Source organism: Mauremys reevesii, linkage group 14 (assembly GCF_016161935.1).
Source record: "Mauremys reevesii isolate NIE-2019 linkage group 14, ASM1616193v1, whole genome shotgun sequence".
Lineage (NCBI taxonomy): Eukaryota > Metazoa > Chordata > Testudines > Geoemydidae > Mauremys > Mauremys reevesii.
In genome coordinates, this window is record NC_052636.1 from 6,535,052 (window position 1) to 6,557,273 (window position 22,222).

Genomic DNA, 22,222 nt, shown 5'->3' on the forward strand with positions numbered 1-22,222 from the left:
TCACATTGCTCAGACCAGCTCACCCAGCACACTCCTGGCTGTGCATTAGTGTAAGTGTGTCCATGGCTGAACAACAAGAGTTCCTGCCCATTTCTCTTCCGGCTGGAGCATGATTAGAGTGTGTTTGTGGTTAACGACATTGCTATAGATTGTTGTTCATTCCCCACACTGACAATTCAGACCGTTCCGTTCCTCTTTGAATCTCCACCAGATCATGCCAATAGCCGGAGTCAGAATTTCTCTGGGGCACTGAAATGTTTCAGGGGGTTGGTGCATGAACTCGGCCTTGCATCCATCCCAGATGTTTCATGGACTAACAACAGCAGCATAAAGAAAGAGCTGATCCAATATCTCACTGTCAGAGGTGAAGGTGGCCTCGTCCCGTCTGCATGACCATTGCCATTGCAGGAGAGAAGGTTTCAATGGAATCGAATGCCCTGGCTCAGACAAGAGACACAGGGAGGTTTTGCTGTTCATGGATCTGTGCAAAGGAAATTGTGTCTCTGTGTGAAATTGAGGAGGGAAATGAAACGTCCACATGGTGGCCTAATGCCCTAAGGAATGCGGGCGGTGGACTCCGGCTGGGAAATGATTTTACAGGATCAATTTATTGCCCTGATTAAAAGCTATGGCTAAAAGGCAGCCACTGTTGTTAGTACCTGAACCTGTGTAGGGACGCCCGAGTGGGTATCAAGTCCATTGCCTTAACCAGGGATAGTCGATTATTTTATCAAGATTCAAATTTCTTGGTCAAGGCATAGTCAATGTATAGACGTCAGAGAAAATAATACACTGATGATAAGAAGAATATAGAAATATTTTGCAGTCACTATGGGCATAACTATGATAATTGTTTTGTGTTTCACTCTTTATATATGGCACCACCTTCCTTCCCTTTAGACTTCTAGTTTACCAAGGGTAAAACTAAACATCTCTTCAGATACCAGGGAGTGTTTGTGTTCATTCCTGCTAGCTACACAGGGATTTGATGTAGCTGCTTTCAATCCTCCGGCTCTGCCGGGATAAGAAACATTTCAGGCTGTCACTGAACTGAAGGAGGGAGATCATTTTTTTGACAGGTTACGCCTCCTCTTAAAGGTGTTTATCTGGCAGCCTTGGTTCCCAGGTCTCTCCTGAGGGAAGAAAGTTTCTGTGCAAAATACCAAAACTTTTAACAGAGCGGAGGGAAAGGCAACGGCCACATGATGAGGCCAATATGTACCACAACATGATTCTTTTATGTGGGATGACTCTGAACACTGACTGATCTGCACTCTCTTGTGTTTGAAGAGATGTTGAGTTTTGCACTTGGGAACCTATAAGGCTGAAGCAATGTTATGGATAGTGACACTGCGATTGAAGGGTGATTTAAGGTTGTAAAAATTGTTAAAAACACTGAGCTTAAACTTGAACTGCCTGTTATTAAAGGCTGGTTTCCCCACGTTGGTTCCATAAGCTCTGCTAGAAAGGCCCTGGGTTCTCTCCTGCCTCGGTGGGAACTCGAGGGAATCGTCCCCTGCTGCCCTTAGCTCCAGGCTGATTTTTCTGTGGAGGGGGCATGGAATTGATTTGTTTGCTGTTGAGAAGGGAGCCAGGCCAGTTCTCAGGGAACGAGAACTCCCAGCATCTGCCCAGCCCAGCCCAGGCTGCTGCCCTGTCCCAGCCTCTGTTCCCCTGGGGGCCCTGCGTGTTTGACTCTAGAGCAGGCCGGGAGCAGCAGCTGAGGCAGAGGACACCTGGGCTGGGCAGATAGGAGGGAGTTTAGCAAGTGGAAATGGTAAAACCGCAGTGAAGTATTACCTTAGACTTGACGGCATTTCTCCATTGGTCTGTCTGCTTTGGGGCTGGGACAATGACATGTCCTGCTGCATTTGTCATTTCAAAGGGTGGTTTAGGATTTTCATTCTCCGACACGGCGCACAAAGCAGGACTCAACCCAGGGTGCAAACAAAATGAGCCACTCACAGGTTCTGGTGGCCACAATGAGCCTTTGGTGCGAGAGCTCAGACCTGCCCCTGTCCCAGAGGGAGTGTCTACAAGGGGTTTGGACCACTGATCTATCAGCGCCTAACTCCCAAACTTTCAGTAACTCTATCATCAGTGCCTGTGAGTGTAATTTAAACCATGAGAAAAACCACCCAAGGCTAGACCAAAGGCCCATCTAGCTCTGAATCTTGTCCTCTGACAGTAGCCAGTACCAGGTGCCCCCAAAGCCACCACTGGGAGTTGAACTCAGGATCACCTGTTTACAAGGCAGGTGCTTTAGCCAGCTAAGCCATGGTGCCTGCCCGGGTGTAAGATATAGTGTCTGCCCACACCTGACTCCCTGCCATCTCCACCAGGACCTGACAAGCTTTCCTTGTGTTTGGATTCTGCAAAGCAGAGGAGCAGGTGACGTTTTCCTTGCAAGCTGTGTGTGTGAGTGAATCTTTGGCCAGGTCTGCACTACAAAGTTGTTTCAGCAGAAATATATTGCTGAGGTGTGTGAAGAACACACAATGCTCCCTCGGTCGGCAGCTTGGTGTGGCTGGTGTACACACTGCAATGCCACGTCTGGCGACAAAACTGCCCTGTTTTGGTGACAAAATAAAACCACTTCGATGAGAGGCCTAGAGCTTTTTGCAGCAAACTTACAGTGACAGAGTGCCAGTGTAAATGCTGCTGGTCATTAAATCACCATAACTGGCCTCCGCCAGTATCCCACAATGCCCACCGTGAACTCACCTGCCCTGCATTCCTGCTAAAGAGGCTGGGCCCCTCCCCTTTCCTAGCTCCAGGAAGTTCTGACAGCTGAGCCTGCTGCTCTGCTCCGGCAGCCAGGAGCAAATCACTGCCGTGCAATGCTGTTCTCCGGCACTGCGAACACAGAGCAGAGGGCGGGAACGTCCATACATGGGGGGGGGTGCACCGGCATCCGAACTGTGACACCCCATGACACCCCTTCCCTCGAGGAGGCTCTTACCTTCCAAACAGGGATGGCTGTTTTCTAGTAAAATCACTAATAGAGAAGGAGAAAACTCGAAAGAGGTTCCTCCTGGCGCTCACATACATGAACCCAAATACTCTCTCAGTCCTCAAAGAGAGACCTGGAGAAGGAGACTTGCTGAAGCAAAGCCACAGGGGTCTCTGAGGTTTCCCTGGCCCCTCGCCCCTGTCCTGCCTGGCTGATGTCAGCATCTCTCTGTGAGGTCACCACCTCCCCACCACCTTAGACCAATAGTCTGAGGTCTTGCAAAAGGCCTTTGTGATGTCACTGCCACACCCCTCCCTTGCTGTGCCAATGCCCTGCCCCTGGCCAGGCACTTTGGAGGTTTGAGCTACTCCCTGTGGATCACCCCACTCAAGGAGCGTTCGTTCTAGGCAGCAAGCCGGCTAGACAGGGAAACATCAGACGCTGCTCCCAAAGCTACACTCAGTTTTTCAGAAATTAGTCGACTTTATGGCCAGAAGAAACCATTAGAGCATCTAATCTGACCCTCTGCATATCACAGGCTTCCTGTAGGACACAAGAGCTACTTTTGAGGCAAACACATTCCAGAAAGGCATCTAGTCTTCATGAAATGACATCAGGAGATGGAGAATCCACCACTTTCCTTGGTAGCTTGTTCCTGTGGTGAATCATCCTCGCTGTTGAATATTTGTGCCTTAGTTGTAATATGAATTTGTCTCTTTTCACCTTCCAGCCATTGGGTCTTGTTATTCCTTTCTCTGCTATTTCAAAGAGTCCTTTAATATCCAATCCTTTCTCTCCATTAAGGCACTTCAATGAAGTCACCTTTCAATCTTCTTTTGATAAGCTAAACAGGTTGAGCTCTTTCAATAGCTCACTAGAAGGCATTTTCCTCCAGACCTCACAACATTTGGTGGCTCTTTGCTCCCCAGCTCCAATTTCACAACATCTTTTTCAAATGAGGACACCAAAGCTGAAGGCTATTCCAGTATCAGTCTCACTGATGCCGTGTCACCTCCTGTGACGTTATTGACATAATCTGTAACTGTATAGATCACCGTTGCGACCGCTGTTCTATATTTGCAGCCAATATTGTAGAAAGGTGTCGTGCAAGGGGTCTATGGAGAGGTTCTGACTGGTTGATTATAATGATGCTATCTCTAGATGTGTATCATTTTTTTAGTTGACGTTATGAATATTGGCTCTATGCTGCCTGTATTTCAAACTTGTGCTCTGCTTCTGTTGTCAGTTCTGTCTAGCCTGCTTGATGGCCCATTAAGGACCATCAGCTCTACAATCCCCCCATTGAGAGAAGGCAGATACACCTTGTGACTCAGCAAGGTAGCAGGGACCTGCCTATGGAGAGAACTCTAAGGTTTTTCTATGCCACGTGCTGGATAGAGTGTCCTTGGGACAAAGAAAGCAAAGACAACATGGCAAGAGGCTAGAAAAGGTTGATGCCTCATCTCCATCTTGTCTTCAATCCTGCTTCATACCTCTGGAGGGACTTTTCTACAAACTGAAGCTCTGTACAAAGGACTGAATGACCCATCCCAGCTTTGAATAGACTCCAGAGACTTGATTTGAAGCTGCAGTTTATTCCATCACTGTTACAAGCCTGAACCAAGAACTTTGCCATTACTGTATGTGAAGGGTTCAAATCCCTGTGCATTTTATATAACAACCTGGTCTATGGATTGTGCCAGCTCTTTTCCAGACCCGAAGTCCAGAGTATGGTCAAGGACCAGAGGCCTAGCAAATAGTGACCAGCTAAGAGAAAGCTGGGGTAAACAGAAAGCCTTGCTTGCTAAGATAGGCCTGGTCAGCAAATTGCCAGGTGTTGGAGCTTAGAACTAAATGATTGTGTCTTATTCAGAATTGCAGACTGAACAAAGAATCCCTATTGTGTTTGTTTCTTCTCTAGGGAGACATTCTTCCCGCAGATCCAACCTTGAGTTTATGAAAAGTTGGCATGTCAGTATAAGATATGGCATCCTTCCACCTCCCTTCCAAGGGACCAATGCCTGCCTTAAGACACACAGAAAACAATCTTTATTGCCATAGACTTTCACTCTTTCTTTGCTTTAACCCCTAGGAATGTACCTGTTGGACAATCAAAGGAGTTGCTCCATTCCTATGGATCCCAAATCAGAATTCAACATATATATTTTATACTAATAACATTTTAGCAAAGTATTAATGAAATGTTAACTTGCTAACTTGAGACCATGGGTGGAGACATTATCTAATCTGTTAATCATTGGCTAATGTGCTTATCCTGTCTTGCAAAACCTGTCCCGGGGGGTGGAACTGCCTAGCCTGTCACTTTCCCCCGCCCGTGGAAAATCTATATATTCTATTGTAATTAATTAATTAACAGTGTCTCTGAGCCTAATAAGCCCACTCCGCCAGCACTGTGTGTAATAAAGTCCTATTCTTGACCTCTACACGGTGTAGATTTGTGTCCTTCACAGACACCTGCTGAATAAAGAGGAGATTCAGCATCGATCTTGGCTGAATGTGTCTCCTCTCCCCACAGCTTGGTGATCTTTTGAGGAAATGGAGAAGACTGCCTTTGCCTGGCTGTACATCGCTTGCAAAAGAAACAGGTCTTTTTGGTGACAAGTGTTGAAAGGAGCCATTAGACAAATGTGGAGACAGGAAAAATGTCCCCCAATTGAACTGGCATCTGTGGATGCTGAAGCCACAACACAGAGCGCTAAACACTATATGAGAACGGGTGGTGTCAGAAGAGTCTCTACCAAAGCCTTTCCCACCAGCAGGGGCCTCTCTGTGCACAGAACTCCTGGTAGCGTGATGGCTGCAGGCAGTGGAGAACTCCATTTTGGCATCTCTTTTGTGGTGAACATCTGCAGTGGCTATTAAAAGGTCTCTAGACAGTGATCTTTGGGAAGAGCTGGCTGAAGAACCTTCCTACTAACCAGGAGAGCCTGGCTTGGCCTGCCAGTTCTTCCTTGCCGAACCTAGTGTGTCTGTTGGCTCCTTTTTTTGTATCTCTTTTCAGAAAAAGAAAAGATCTGTCAGCAGAATCCTTCTAAGTGCTTGTTCAAGACAGAGAGAGCCTTCCTTGCGGCTAAGTCTTGGTGCCATGGGGCATGCCTCACTGCAGCACCTCCTGCTGACCATCCTAGCAATTAGCTCTGGTTCACCGGTGCGCCTTCATCTAGTAGCATCTGGCCACCATCTGTTCTATCATTAGGACCCATGTTGCTCTCAGGACTTCAGTGTCCTCTTATGGACACAGCCCTCTGGCTGTGCCCCACTTAGTTCTCTCCCCCCTGCTGGGTGGGGTGGGGGATGTCCTCTACCCAGACACTTACCTCAGTGGCCGGCTGCAGTCCAGGGTGTAGCCACCTGTGTCAGTGGCTACTGAGGCAAAAGGTGTGAACCTCCAACCCTGCCATGTGTTTCCCTGGACCATTTCCCAACAGACCTAGAACCTTCCTCCACCTTTGTATCAGGGCCTTAGTCTGGCAGTAGTCAGCCAGGAGGTCACTCATGCACCCCTTACCCCAGCACTACTCTGATCATGGTGCCCTCCCTGCTCCTTCCTTCCTTCCTTCCTTCCTTCATAGCAGACAATCCTCCCTCCTCAAACTCCAAGGAGTGACTAACTCTTGCTGTGCTGAGCAGCTCTTTATATATGGGCTGCTCCAGCAAGCCTTCTCCTGATTGGCTCTCCCAATAAGACCTTTCTTGATAGGCTGGGTTCTGCACAGCCTCTTCAAGGCTGTCTTAATCTTTCTCCTGCTTGTTTGGGGCAGACAGCCCACCACACATGGAAAGTGGCAAATGAGAAGTCTGGAGCTGAAGGAAAGGTTACCATGACTCAGAACTGAGCCGAGGTTGCTGCGACTGAAACACAGATCACTAATCATTATATGATCACAGTGACTGGTGGGAGAGGCACATGTTAGAAGCCCTCTGTCTACTCAGCTGTGGCTTTCTGTGCACAGAGAGCCAGACACCTCAAGGTCTGCAAGTCTTGAGGGAAATGGGGAATGTCTGTACTTTAGAATTTGCGGTGTTGACTTGAACCATCAAATGAAACAGTTGCAAATACCTTCTTCAGGCAGGCACCATGGCTTAGCTGGCAAAAGCACCTGTCTAGTAAACAGGAGATCCTGGTTTCAACTCCCAGTGGTGCCTTGGTGTATGGCTTTTGTCCCTCTGCTCACATTTTCCTGTGTCTGCCTAGGAAACAGAAGAGGCCTCCCTTGGTATCCAAGTCATTGCTTGCTAAGGAAAAGGCTTCTTTGGAGAGAAGCATTGGAAACAATCAAATCACAAACCTGGAGTTGATGAAAACGCTGCTATGACTGGCATTGGCATGGCGGTTGCTTCGACTGCAATTGCTGCAACATGAGAGCCTGCGCCACACGTCCTTGTGATTCCCTGGAGATGTTCACACACAGATGTCCTGTCACCTTCCTTTTGATTGTCATTGATGAAAAATGGAGCAGTTGGGAGAAAAGTCCCAGAGAGTTGCACCGTGGCTAAGCTGGGTGACTCACCTGCCAGGTAAAGCGGAGTTAGGGATGCAGCTCCCAGTAGTGCCTTAACAAATGTGTCTGCTCTTCCCACCTTTTGGTGAATCTTTTGCAGAAACAGAGAAGACTGCCTCTGCCTTGCAATGCAAATGCTTGCAAAAGAAACCAGTTGTTTTTTCTGACAAGTGTCAGAAGGAGGCACCTAAGAAATGTGGAGACAAGGAAAAGATCATCGTAACTCAACTTGCATCCATGGCTCTTGAGGCCAGAACGCAGAGCACTAAGCACCGTATGACCACAGCAAAATCTAAACTTTACACCTTATTACACTAGGCAGTAGTTAGGTCAAGCAATTTTCTCATCCTACTGGATGTTACCCTCCTTAATACATAGAATTCCCCCTAAAACCTGGATTACTGTCCTCAGATGACCTTCATTTTCTCAGGATTCCTGCTGCTTCCAGCATAGGTGGGGGAGGAGAAAGGCAAAAACATGATGCCACAGTCTCCTATTTTATATCCGTAGTTCAAGTGTCTAGAAGACACTTGCCCAGACGTGACCGGGTGGGCTCTGCTGAGTCACTAGGTTGGGGAATCCTCCTGGTGTGGTCTTGTGCAACTGAGTCATAGACTTGAGCTGTCCCCACAGTGTTGTGTTTGGGCATCTGTCACTGAATTGGAAATCCCTTAATTACAATTCCTCTGCTGATTCATGGCTGTTGAACACCCTCCTCGGCAGGGGTCACTAGCAAAATTATAGCCTATTTCAGTAACAACCATACAGCAAAATGCATAACTTCACACACCCTCATGCTATACATATTTGGACAGAATAACCGATTTCAGCAGATCATGACTTTTCATATGATAACTTACATGGACTGGTTGGTAGGACATATCACAGCCATATAGGAATGATGACTATGTGAGCTACAGGGAGCTATTTTGAAGTACATCATGTCACAAAAGCCTCTAGAGACTGGCCTTTGGGGAGAGCTGGCTGAAGAGCCTTCTGAGTAACTGAGAGATCCAGGCTTGGCCCTGCCAGTTTGTGCTTGCAAACTAAACTTGTCCGTTGGGCTCCCTTTTTTGTGTCTCTTTCGCAGAAACAGAGCAGAAGTTCTTGGCCAATCCTTGAAAGTGCTTGTTCAAGACACAGAGAGCCTCTGTGCTGGGGCAGGGGTAGGGGTGCAGGAGGTGGTCGGGGGTGGAGGTGCTTACCTCGGGCAGCACAGCTCCCAAAGTGACAGGCACACACTCCCCTCTGGCAGTGGCTCCTAGGCAGTGGGATACGGGGGTGGGTCAGCTGTGGCGTTTGCACTCAGGGCTGCAGGGATATGCCAGCCACTTCCAGGAGCAGTGTGGCAGGGAGGGAGGGAGCAGAGTGGGCAGGGAGCCGCCTTAGTGCTGCTGGCACATCTCCGTGTGTGACTTGGGGAGGCATCAGGTCTCTGTGGGCTGCCTGGGGCAGGGGCAGTAGCCAAGGGGGCTCGGGCCACCCCTTTGCCTCCTCTCTCCAGGCTCCCAGCCCATCTTGCCGGCCAACAGGGATTTTAGGGTGCAGCAGCGCAGGGAGCAGGAAGGGTGAACCACAGCGGCTGCCTCCCCCCCCCACATGCAGGAAAATGGCTTGACCTGCTGGTCCCACGGACTAAGGCACCAGGCCTCCAGCTTGCCCCATTCGACCCAATGGGTTGATCTTGTGGCCAGAATTATTTGCAGTCGGGATTTCCCCCAACAGTGCCCCACAGGGGTCCAGGGTCAGCTCCAGCACAGGCCGCACAGGAAGGCTTAATGCTCGAGCTGCAGCACATGCTGGGCAGGCTCTAGGCCGGGCTCCCCATGGCAGGAGAGAAGAAGAAGACTGGGCCCCTGGAGGGGCAGGCTGGGGCTTCCTGGATCCCATTTGCTCACAGCCAGTGCCCTGCCCCCACTTCCATGTCATCAATGGCGCCCCCAGGTCAGCCAGAATGGAGCAGCAGTTTTCACTCCACCAAGTCCACTTATGGCTTACAGGCAACTCCCAGACCCACCACAGCCCACCATGTCGGCCAGAAAGGAGCCCACTCAGCCTCGCCATTGCTGCTTTTCCTTCCCCCCAGGACCCCGCTTCTCCTGGGCTGCAAGGAGCCACCCCTGGGAAGCCAAGAGGCAGGCACAGGATTCTGCCTCCCAGCAGCCAACCGCACCTCCCCCGGCTTTGCAGAACGAATGGTGACGCTCTACTAACCCCATTTAGCCGCACTGAGGTGCTTACTTTCTGCCCTGCCTTCCTCAGCTCGACTTTCCTCTTTTGCCCCATTCCTGCCTCACTTCCTCCTTTGGCAAGTCACGCAGAGGAGGCCAGCAGGAAGAGCCGGCCTCCACCGGCCAACCTCCCAGGGCAGAGGAGGCCAAGCCACAAGCCTCCAAAAGGTGACACGCCGCACTCCTCTAGGTTCTCCAGCCTGACGCCAAGGTGCTTTCTCCACTGCTGTCAGCACCCTCTGTCATGCAGGGTTTGGAGTTATCCCAGGGACAGGCCACTAGGAGAAGGAGGAGGCCTTCCTGAACAGCAAGGGGATCTGGGAAAAGGAAGCCAGCATATTTCTGAACCAGGGACCTTTCATGTGTTAAACAAATGCGATAACCACTACACTACAGAAACTCCATCTGCTTAGCTGTTGCTCACCCTGGCACAGACCGATGGACAAACCTGGAGAAAGTGGTGGCAGCCCTTCGATGGGCCAGCTGGCAGAGCAGAGGACTGGAGCCGGGGCTCAGGAAGTCGTCCTTACGTCGCCCTTGTGACTCCAGCTTGAGGGAGAGCTTCTTTTTCTTCCCCTTGCTGACAAAGAGCAAGAGAAGAATGAAAGGGCAGGTGGGCCAACTCGGTGCAGAAGCCCATGCTGCCTTTTCCTGCTGCATAGCCTGAAATGAGGGACTCATGGCAGTTAAAGGAACTGCTGCACTTTCAGAAAACATCCCACCCGTGCACAAAGGGGGATAGAAGAGCCTGTTAGTCTAGCACGCTCCCAACTGAACTACTTCAGCAGCTGCTCAGTTTCTTTTTGGCCTCCTGCTTTTCTGACTGGGATGTTGTTGTCAGCTGTGGCATAGAAAAAGGACGTCATTGCGAGCAGCCCATGAAGACAAGATTCACTTTTGCCTTCCTTGCTCGGCTTTACTTGCTTCCCCGCCCTATTCCTGCCTTAGTTCCTGGGTTACCTGAAGGCGACGGGGGGCCAGCAGTACCAGGAGGAAGTTGGGCAGCTAGACCCTGGTGGCAAAAGTCCTGCCGCCACTTGCCACCCCACTCTCTTCTCCCAGTGTCACATATTGGCCACCAGGGACTTGGGGCCCAGCAGCGCAACGGAAGGCAGTGGACAGAGCCACCCTCGCCTTGAAGCTCCAGCTCATTAAACCACATCTTCAATCGCTGATGGCCAATGAGAGACTGACATCGCTTGCTATTTTAGCACTTGGAAATGCCATTGGTCAGTCATTGGATCTCTGTAATGCTGTTACAGAACAAATGAACATGGAATCTCAGTGTGACATTCTATACCTTTGGGGGAGCGGCTGTAACCCCATAATCCTCATTTTCATGTCATCGTGATCTTTCATAGAGAGCATGACTTGTAAAGTATCAGGGAAAGGATATGATCTGCTGAAAGTCATTTCTCTACCCATAGATGTAGACCATTCATACATATGAAGTTATGAGAATTGTGCAGTGTGGTTGTCACTGTGCTGTAAGGTCTGGGAGTCAGCCTGATATTAGCTCCCCAGTGGCAACAGCAAGGAAAGTAACCAACACCCGGACAGGGTGATAAACAACCCATCGACAGCCATTGCCCAGCAAGGGAGCTACAATGCAATGACTCACCTGCATTAGGACACTCCAGGGGAATTGCTCAGACTTGCTTGGAGAGACGCAGTGATGCTCACCTGACTCTGAAGGGGGCGGGGGGGGCAAAGCCATGAGAGAAGAAAGGACATGATAAAAGGAGAGACATTTGCCAGGCTTTATCTCTCTCTGTCACCTACATCTACAGACAGCCTCACACCAAGCAACTGAAGCGCTGATGAAAGGGGAGAGCCTGGCTGAAAAGCCACCAGCCAGCCTGTGGTGAGAAGCATCTAAGTTTGTAAGGGTACTGAAAGGGTTAAGATCAGCTTAGAATTAAAAGCAATGAGGAGTCCGGTGGCACCTTAAGGACTAACAGATTTATTTGGGCATAAGCGTTCGTGGGTAAAAAGCCCACTTCTTCAGATGCATGGAGTGAAAATTGCAGATAGAGGCATAAATATAGATTGGAACATGAAGTGACGTGAGTTACCGTACAAGGGGAGAACCAGTGTTGAAGGCTAATTCAGTCAGGGTGGATGTGGTCCTCTCCCCATAATTGATGAGGAGGTGTCAATACCAAGAGAGGGAAAATTGCTTTTGTCGTGAGCCAGCTACTCCCACTCCTTATTCAAGCTCAAATTAATGGTGTTAAGTTTGCAAATCAATTGCAACTCTGCAATTTCTCTTTGAAGTCTGTTTTTGAAGTTTTTTTGAATGGCTACTTTCAATTATTGGGTGTGAATGTGTAAATGTGCTATTGACTATACAAGTCCCATATGGTCTCATGATTTGGATTCCTGGTTTTTCACCCAGGTGGCCTGGGTTCAATTCTCATTGTGGAAACAATGTAGAGCTTTCGCTCAGAGGGGAGGCAGGAAATGAAAAGAATGGGAAGGGATCCTGTCAGCAGGGGAGTTGGACAGTGTTGGGAGGGGACCCCAGAAGTGGGGGTGGGGCAGTGGTCTGGGGAGAGATGAGGGAAGGATCCCAGCTCTGTGGGAAGTTGACATTCGGGAGAGCACAGGCCTGGCATGAGGGGTGGGAAGAGTGAGTGTGTCCCATTTAAACTCACCACCAGCAGACTAGGCAGGCTTGGAAAAATTATGTATTTGTTGGTAAATGTCAATTTCTGTGTAAACACATGACCCAATGGCAAAATCTTTCCATCGATAATCATCAAAACTAACAGATGGGCAAAGTAAGAAACATGTTGCTTGAGAACTTATCCTATTCTAATCCTCTAGGGTTCCCTTTTGCCTTAGGCACCACCACGTGGGCATTTCATATCCCTCCTCATTTTCACACAGACACACAATTTCCTTTGCACAGATCCATGAACAGCAAAACCTCCCTGTGTCTATTGTCTGAGCCAGGGCATTCGATTCCAATGAAACCTTCTCTCCTGCAATGGCAATGGTCAGACAGAGGGGATGCGTCCACGTTCCCCCCGGGAGTGAGATATTCACTCTCCTCTTCATGCTGCTGTTGTTATTCCATGAGTCATCAAGGATGGAATAAAAAGCTGAGTTTACTCCAGGGTGAGGAAAGGAAGGAGCCACCGACGCCCTCAAAAATCTCAGTGCCCAGAGAAAACCTGCCTCTGTTACTGGACTCACAGATGTGCTGGCGATACAACGGGAAAAGGGACTGTCTGAATTGCCAAGGCAGGGAATGAACAATCTACAGCAACATCATTAACCACAAACACACTCTAATCATGCTCCAGCCAGTAGGGAAATGGGCAGGAACTCTGGCTGTTCAGCCATGGCCACATGTACAGAGCTGCACAGCAGTGAGTGTGCTGGGGAAGCTGGTCTGAGCAAACAATTTGTAATGACCCTTCAGTGAGAACAGAACCAGCGTGTAGAAAGGCCCCTCTGTTAAGTTGGTTGTGGCTGAGGCTTTAGGTAGCTGGGCTAGAAAACCATGGGTGCCTTTCTGTGAAGGTTTGATCCTTGCTAGCTAGGCAAGAATGGTGTGTGGTGTCTCCATGGCTGTATTTTCTGGGTCTGATCACCCATGGTGCCATAGGGAGCCAAGCCTAGACATATTCAGAGGCTAAGGCCAGGTCAATGTTTCAAACAGTGAGTCTATGCTGCTGCAGCTCAGTAATGGAGATGCTCTGTGCCAGGGTTTCTCAAACGTCCTTTCACTGCAACCTCCTTCTGCCAAAATAACTTAATACATAGCCCTGGAAAGAGAGACCAAGCCCCTCCACTCGGGGGGGGGAGAGCCAAAGACTGAGCCCCAGTGGGGGGAGGGCAAAACCAAAGCCTGAGGGATTCAGCCCTGAGTGGGGGGGGCTCAGACTTTTGGCTTCAGCCCCAGGACCCAACAAGTCTAATACCAGCCCTGGTGACCCCATTAAAACAGGGTCATAACCCACTTTGCTTTCCTGATCCACAGCTTGAGAACCACTGCTGCATGCTGAGGGAGGGGGGGGGGGAGTTTTCCTGTTGGTGTAGTCAATCCACTTCCCCAGGAGGTGGCAGCTCTGTCATGGGGAGAAGCTATGTCAGTGGGTGTGCAAGCTGTGGTGTTTACCACATTTAAGAAGTTTAATCAAACCCCATTTTTAAAACCACCTGTGGTCTGGGAATGGCAAAGGAGCTCGATGAAGCAGGGTCTGTCCTTCAGAGTCCTGGAGACCACGATTCCATACACCTGTTGTAATGGGGGTATAGCTCAGGGGTAGAGTGTTTGATTGCAGATCAAGTGGTCTTTTGTTCAAACCCAGGTGCCCTCTTGAAAAAAAATTTCATTTCTATTCTCCATTATGTTCAGGAGCTCCACCGTACAAGGATGTTTGAAATGAATGTGAACACTCAACATTTCACTGTCCAAATGCATAAAAAACTAGCAAACCTGTCCATCAGCTGAAATCAGTTCCAATCCTCTAAGTGTCTAGTTTATGTTTTCATCAATTAAACAAAGGTATCATTCCCTGAAGCAGAGCACAAGTTTGAAATACAGGCAGCATAGAGCCAATATTCATAACGTCAACTACAAAAAACGATACACGTCTAGAGATAGCATCATTATAATCTGCCAGTCAGAACCTCTCCATAGACCCCTTACACGACCACTTCTCTGTAATATTGGCTGCAAATATTGGTGGTCGCAATGGTGATCTATACAGTTACAGATTATGTCAATAACTTCACAGGAGGTGACACAGCATCAGCGAGACTGATACTGGAATACTGCCTCCAGTTTTGGTGTCCTCGTTTGAAAAAGATGTTGTGAAATTGGAGCTGGGGCAGCAAAGAGCCACCTAATGTTCTGAGGACTGGAAAAAATACCTTCTAGTGAGCTATTGAAAGAGCTCAACCTGATTAGCTTATCAAAAGAAGATTGAAAGGTGACTTCATTGAAGTGCCTTAATGGAGAGAAAAGATTGGGTATTTAAGGGCTCTTTAATCTAGCAGAGAAAGGCATAAGACCCAATGGCTGGAAGGTGAAGACAGATAAATTCATATTACAACTAAGGCACAAAAATTCAACAGCGAGGCTGATTCACCACAAGAACAAGCTACCAAGGAAAGTGGTGGATTCTCCATCTCCTGATGTCATTTTATGAAGACAAGATGCCTTTCTGGAATGTGTTTGCCCCCAAAGTAGCTATTGTGTCATACAGGAGGCCTGTGATATGCAGGGGGTCAGATTAGATGCTCTAATGGTCTCTTCTGGCCATAAAGTCGACTAATTTCTGAAAAACCGAGTGTAGCATTGGGAGCAGCGTCTGATGTTTCCCTGTCTAGCCAGCTTGCTGCCTAGAACGAACGCTCCTGGAGTGGGGTGATCCACAGGGAGTAGCTCAAACCTGCAAAGTGCCTGGCCAGAGGCAGGACATTAGCCCAGCAAGGGAGGGGTGTGGCAGTGACATCACAAAGGCCTTTTGCAGGATCTTAGCCTATTGGTCCGAGGTGGTGGGGAGGTGGTGACCTCACAGAGAGATGCTGACATCAGCCAGGCAGGACAGGGGCGAGGGGCCAGGGAAACCTCAGAGACCCCTGTGGCTTTGCTTCAGCAAGTCTCCTTCTCCAGGTCTCTCTCTGAGGACTGAGAGAGTATTCGGGTTCACGGACGTGAGCACCAGGAGGAACCTCTTTCGAGTTTTCTCCTTCCCTTTCAGTGATTTTACTAGAAAACAGCCGTCCCTGTTTAGAAGGTAAGAGCCTCCTGGAGGTTTGAAACCTGTTCAGTCTGATCCATCTGGTGACAGTTGAATTCTAGGCATGGAAAACACGAGCTTAAGGAGGCAGAATTTTATTCTGCACCTGGGATTTTGTCCCTTAGAATCACTGGGGACATTAGGGTTTGTTCTTTTTGCTTCCCCTCTTCCTCCCTCCTCTTTTTCTCTTGCTTCCTTTGTCCTTTTACCTGTTCCCCTCCCAACACCAGGAGGTGTGTGTGTGTGTTGCGGGGGAGTGCTCTGCAGCTCCCACTGTGGGAGGTCCACCCAAAAATGTGGGGCTGAAATAGAGCTCGGGCAGTGATCCCCACCAGTGACCTGGGCCATCCTTTGGGCTCTCTGGTGAGAACCCTCTGCCTCCCGTCCTCAGTCTCTACCCTGATTGGCTGAGCAGGGGGTTATGGACAGGGAGGAGACTCTGGTCCTTGTTGTTCTCTTTCAGGACCAAGGAAATAAGTCAGAACCAGTTACCAGGGAGGGGCTGGGGCAGCTGGGACCCGGGAGGTTGCGGGGCACAGGGAGGGCTGGGGCAGCTGGGAGCGGGGGTTGCGGGGCACAGGGAGGGGCTGGGGCAGCTGGGAGCGGGGGGTTGCGGGGCACGGGAAGGGGCTGGGGCAGCTGGGAGCGGGGTTGCGGGGCACGGGGAGGGGCTGGGGCAGCTGGGAACCGGGAGGTTGCGGGGCACAGGGAGGGCTGGGCAGCTGGGAGCCGGGAGGTTGCGGGGCTGGGGCAGCTGGGAACTGGGGAGGTTGCGGGGCACAGGGAGGGGCTGGGCAGCTGAGAGTGGGGAGGGTTGTGGGGCACAGGGAGGGGCTGGGGCAGCTGGGAGCCGGGAGGTTGCGGGGCACAGGGAGGGGCTGGGCAGCTGGGAGTGGGGAGGGTTGTGGGGCACAGGGAGGGGCTGGGGCAGCTGGGAGCGGGGTTGCGGGGCACAGGGAGGGGCTGGGGCAGCTGGGAGCAGGGGTTGCGGGGCACAGGGAGGGGCTGGGGCAGCTGTGAGCGGGGGTTGCGGGGGCACAGGGAGGGGCTGGGGCAGCTGGGAGCAGGGAGGTTGCGGGGCACAGGGAGGGGCTGGGGCAGCTGGGAGCGGGGTTGCGGGGCACAGGGAGGGGCTGGGGCAGCTGGGAGCGGGGTTGCGGGGCACGGGAGGGGCTGGGGCAGCTGGGAGCGGGGAGGTTGCGGGGCACAGGGAGGGGCTGGGAGCGGGGTTGCGGGGCACTGGTAGGGGGTGGGGCTGCTGGGAGCGGGGGGAGGTTGCAGGGCACATGGAGGGCTGGGAGCGGGGGTTGCGGGGCACGGGGAGGGGCTGGGGCAGCTGGGAGCGGGGGTTGCAGGGCACGGGGAGGGGCTGGGGCAGCTGGGAGCAGGGGTTGCTGGGCACGGGGCTGGGGCAGCTGGGAGCGGGGGTTGCAGGGCACGGGAGGGGCTGGGAAGCTGGGAGCGGGGTTGCTGGGCACGGGGCTGGGGCAGCTGGGAGCGGGGAGGCCCGGGAGGAAGGAGGCAGGAGCCGGGAGGAGAACAAAGGGGGACCATCAGCCCCGGCAGCTCCGGAGAGACCAGACGCTGCTGCCTCCATCGGGAGCTGGGAGCGGAGCAGCTGCTGCTTCCCCAGCGGGGTCTGTGCGTGGGGGAGCCCGGCATTAACCCCTCCCAGGCTCGGCTGGGGGGGGCTTCTCCGGCTAGTAACCGCCCCGGGCTCTGCTGAGGCTCCCGGTGACCGAGCCCGGGGGGCGGGGCAGGTCCCGGGCTCTGCGCGGTGCCCCCCCCCATCGCTGCCCCCGGGGCCCGGGCTGCTGCAGCGCTGAGGCCGGGAGGATCCTTCCGCAGCGAGTCTGAGCCACCCCGGCTCTGCTGTGCCCGGTACCGGGGTGAAGCGGGTCCCCGCCTGGTGCCCCCTTCCCGCACGGGCGGAGGCGGGGCAGCCGCGGGAGGCCCGGGGCAGGCGGTGACCCGGCTCCCAGCCCGGGGCAGGGCGCTAGGGAGGAGGAGGCGGGGGACGGGAGAGGGTGTGAGGGGAAATGGGGGCAGGTTCCCAGATCTCTGACCCCCGCACACTCACTGCAGCGTCCTGCCCAGGGTCACTGCCCTGTGACCGAGGTGAGGAGCAGAGAGAGGAAGAACCAGCCCCGGACTCTCCCTGCGGCAGGAGTGCGCTGCCCTGGGGGCAGGGGGATTCCCCCCCCCCCCCAAAAGGGGCTCCTTTGGGTCTGGTCTGGTCCAGGGTTTGATTCACACCCTGTTGCTGGGAGGGCTTCAAAATGTCTTGGTTTGTTACTGCTGCTGGGGGGAGCACAAGGGGGACAGGAGGGGCCGGGGGCCAGGTCTGTGCTGCACTGTGGGGACTGAGCATGTTCCCAGCCTGGCAGAATCTACAATCTCTGTCTGCAGGGAAAGGGCCTGGGGGAATCGTGATGTGAAATGAACTGAAGCCTGTTCTGAAACCTCCACAACTGCCCTTCTCCCCCTGCCAGGCTGCAGAATGACGCCCACCTCTCGCTCCAGCTCGTCCCAGCCTCCCATGGGACAGGAGAAATGGCTGTAGTGGAGCCAGCTCATGTAGGGGTTATTGGGGGGTTGCTGGTGGGTTCCTGCAGGAGGGGGAGGGGCAGGAAATACTGAAGAGGTGGCCACTTCTGGGGAATTAGGTCTGGGTGAGGATAGGGAGTGGGGACAGTGTGTGACAAACCTGCTGGGTCTTGTCCTAGGACCAATCCTATTCAATTTATTCATAAATGATCTGGAGAAAGGGGTAAACAGTGAGGTGGCAAAGTTTGCAGATGATACTAAACTGCTCAAGATAGTTAAGACCAAAGCAGATTGTGAAGAACTTCAAAAAGAGCTCACAAAACTAAGTGATTGGGCAACAAAATGGCAAATGAAATTTAATGTGGATAAATGTCAAGTAATGCACATGGGAAAAAATAACCCCAACTATACATACAATATGATGGGGGCAAATTTAGCTACAACGAGTCAGGAAAAATATCTTAGAGTCATCGTGGATAGTTCTCTGAAGATGTCCACGCAGTGTGCAGAGGCGGTCAAAAAAGCAAACAGGATGTTAGGAATCATTAAAAAGGGGATAGAGAATGAGACTGAGAATATATTATTGTCCTTATATAAATCCATGGTACGCCCACATCTCGAATACTGTGTACAGATGTGGTCTCCTCACCTCAAAAAAGATATTCTAGCACTAGAAAAGGTTCAGAAAAGGGCAACTAAAATGATTAGGGGTTTGGAGAGGGTCCCATACGAGGAAAGATTAAAGAGGCTAGGACTCTTCAGCTTGGAAAAGAGGAGACTAAGGGGGGATATGACAGAGGTCTATAAAATCATGAGTGATGTGGAGAAAATGGATAAGGAAAAGTTATTTACTTATTCCCAAAATACGAGAACTAGGGGTCACCAAATGAAATTAATAGGCAGCAGGTTTAAAACAAATAAAAGGAAGTTCTTCTTCACGCAGCGCACAGTCAACTTGTGGAACTCCTTTCCTGAGGAGGTTGTGAAGGCTAGGACTATAACAATGTTTAAAAGGGGACTGGATAAATTCATGGTGGCTAAGTCCATAAATGGCTATTAGCCAGGATGGGTAAGAACGGTGTCCCTAGCCTCCGTTCGCAGGACCGGCTCTAGACTCCAGCGCGCCAAGCGCGCGCGTGTGGGGCGGCATTTTGCCGGCAGGGCGGCAGGCGGCTCCAGCGGACCTTCCGCAGTCATGCCTGCGAGAGGTCCACCGGAGCCGCGGGACAGTGGACCTGCCGCAGGCATGACTGCGGAGGGTCCGTTGGTCCCACGGCTCGGTTGGACCTGCAGCAGGCATGACTGCGGAAGCTCCACTGGAGCCGCGGGACCAACGGACCCTCCGCAGGCACGGCTGCAAGAGGACACCAGGAGCCGCGGGATCGGCGCCCTGTAGCGCGCCCCCTGCGGCGTGCTGCCCTGCTTGAGGCGGCCAAATTCTTAGAGCCGCCCCTGTCTGTTCATCAGAGGATGGAGATGGATGGCAGGAGAGAGATCACTTGATCATTGCCTGTTAGATTCACTCCCTCTGGGGCACCTGGCATTGGCCACTATCGGTAGAGAGATACTGGGCTGGATGGACCTTTGGTCTGACCCAGTACGGCTGTTCTTATGTTAACATGGGCCTAGATCCTCAAAAGAAACACTTGGGTGTTGGGGGAGAAAATTCCCTAATTTGTGAAACAGGAAACAGACAAAGCAACTCCCTGGGTGGGGCTGGGAAAACTGACCAGACTTCCAGTGCTGAACCCTCAGCCTGCTAGCCAGGGGCTGGTGTGACATGGAAAGGGGGCACTCGGCAGGGAGGTGTAGGGAAGATGTCCCAGCCCCTCACGCTCAGGCACAAGGTAACAGTTCTGGGGTGATGGGGAAGGATGGAATGTCTGAGTCGCCCCATCTCCTTCCAGTGTCACAGAGCCTAAAATGACCCTTATTTCCCTGACACTGCTCCAGCTCTTCTTCATATTTAAATATATTTTAAATGAGAAAAAAAGTCAACAAAATAACTGCTGTTCTGCACAATCCAGGGTAATGTGAGAACAACTGGGAATGAGACAATCTCTCCTCAAAGAGAAACTTGACGTCTCTAACAGTAACTTTGCACTGGGAGGAGGAGTATAAATGTGAATCTCCAGGTTTGTTTAGAAAAGGAAATGTGATGATGGTTAGCTCAGACAGGAGGAAACGTGCAGGATAACTCCACCAACTATCCATGGCCCATGTCTTTAGTGCAAGAATAGTTCTCTTTTTACATCAGGAAAGTGAACTCAAGCTAGCTAACTCCATGACAACCACAGTGATGAGACCCAGGTAGATTTTATCTCAACGTAGCTGGTTGAAGACACCCCCCATCTCCCCCACCTGGGGTGATGACATTCCTGGTAGAAAGGACACACACTCCAATGACTCGCAGGACAATGGAGTTGATACAAAGGACCACAGAATCCACCCCAAAGATGGCCCACTTTTGAAGCTTGCCAACTCATGTGTGGGAGCTGAGGAACTACAGTGTGCAAAAGATGCAAACAGCCTTAACACTCACTACCTGGGAACTGTCAAAAGAATTAAAGAAAAAATCTCCTGACAGCTCTAGAGAAGGTTTTTATGAAGTTTATCTCCTTTACGGATTCTCTGATGTTTAGAAAGGCCTGAACTATGAGTGAAGCTTTTCCCACACTCACAGCATTCATAGGGTCTCTCTCCGGTGTGGACTCTGTAATGTGTAACAAGGGTTGAGCTCCGAGAGAAGCTTTTCCCGCACTCACTGCATTCATAGGGTTTCTCTCCTGTTTGGACTCTCTGGTGAGAGATAAGAGAGAAGAGGTGAGTGAAACTTTTCCCGCACTCACTGCATTCATAGGGTCTCTCTCCTGTGTGGATCCTCTGATGCGTAGTAAGGTTTGAGCTCCGAGAGAAGCTTTTTCCACACTCGCAACATTCGTAGGGTTTCTCTCCCGTGTGCGTTGTCTGATGAGAGATAAGGGCTGATCTCTGAGTGAAGCTTTTCCCGCACTTGCAGCATTCGTAGGGTCGCTCTTCTGTGTGGATTCTCTGATGAGAGATAAGGGCTGATCTCTGAGTGAAGCTTTTCCCGCACTCACAGCATTCATAGGGTCTTTCTCCTCTGTGTATTCGCTGATGCCTACTAAGGGCTGAGGTATGATTGAAGCGTTTTCCACACTCACAGCATTCGTAGGGTCTCTCTTTCGTGTGGATTATCTCATGTCGAATAAGGGCTGAGCGGTAATGGAAGTTTTTCCCACACTCACTACACGTAGTCTCTCACTTTTCCGTGAGGATTTTCTCCTGGGACGTAGTTTCCTTGAGGTCCCTGTGAGTTCCCTGACAATTAATGGGTTCATCCACTCTCTCCTCTGAGTGGTTTCCCTGCTCTCTCTCTGGTCTGGGGTAATTTTCACCAGCTTTTTCCTGCTCACAGGGGCTGGACACATTCCCTTTGGATCTTCGCAGCAATTCCCCATTTGCTTCGGCGAGCTCAGCATCTTCCTGGTGAGGATTCTGCTCCTCGCTCTCCCTCACCACCCCATCACCTGCTAGAAGAGAGGAGAAATCTCAGAACTGGGGATGGAAAGGCAGAGAGCAAACCCAAGTAAGTGCTGGAGAGACAGAAAATAAAAATCAGGGACTCAACTCCCCCTAACTCTTCTCCACAGGGGACAGTGGAGGGGATCAATTCTGCTCCCCACCCAGGATCGGCCTTTAGGGGGGGCCGTACGGGTGCCCCACCCAAGGGGGTGCCGGGCGCAGGGTTTGGATTCCCACCTGACCTGCTGCCGAGAGGCTCGCTGGGCTGATGAAAGCGGCACAGGAGGCAGATAAGCAGCTGCGTGGGGGAGTGGGATAGACCTGAGCTGCGGGGGAAATTGGACGACCAGCCGTCAGAGCCCGGTGACTGCTCTGGAGCAGAGGGGCCCCTCTCCGCCCTGCTCCACGTGTGCAGCTGCTGCTGTTCCTGTCCCCCCAACCCCCCACCCTCCGTTCACCCCCGGAGTCGCCCCGTCCACCCCCGATTGGGAGCATCCTCCTGACTGCTCTGCAGGGGGGAGGTGCTGATTGATGGCGGGGTGATCCCCTCCCCCCAACCCAGGTACCCGATTTCCACTGAGCTGGGGTGACGGGACAGGTAGAATCTGCATGTGCTGCTGCCTCTCTGGGGCCAGAGCGGCCGGCAGCTGCTTGTGTCTGAAC

The 22,222-nt window shown here is 51.6% G+C and overlaps 1 protein-coding gene and 1 non-coding gene across 2 annotated transcripts in view; both read left to right on the top strand.

The window, feature by feature from the left end:
* LOC120381405 (zinc finger protein 345-like) overlaps positions 1–22,222 on the top strand; it is a gene marked incomplete at its 5' end in the record, with an annotated part of 54,991 nt that overhangs the window by 3,671 nt on the left and 29,098 nt on the right. The window lies entirely within an intron of this gene.
* Positions 7,047–7,120, top strand: TRNAT-AGU. The gene has a single exon. It is a non-coding gene; the product is annotated as a tRNA-Thr (tRNA).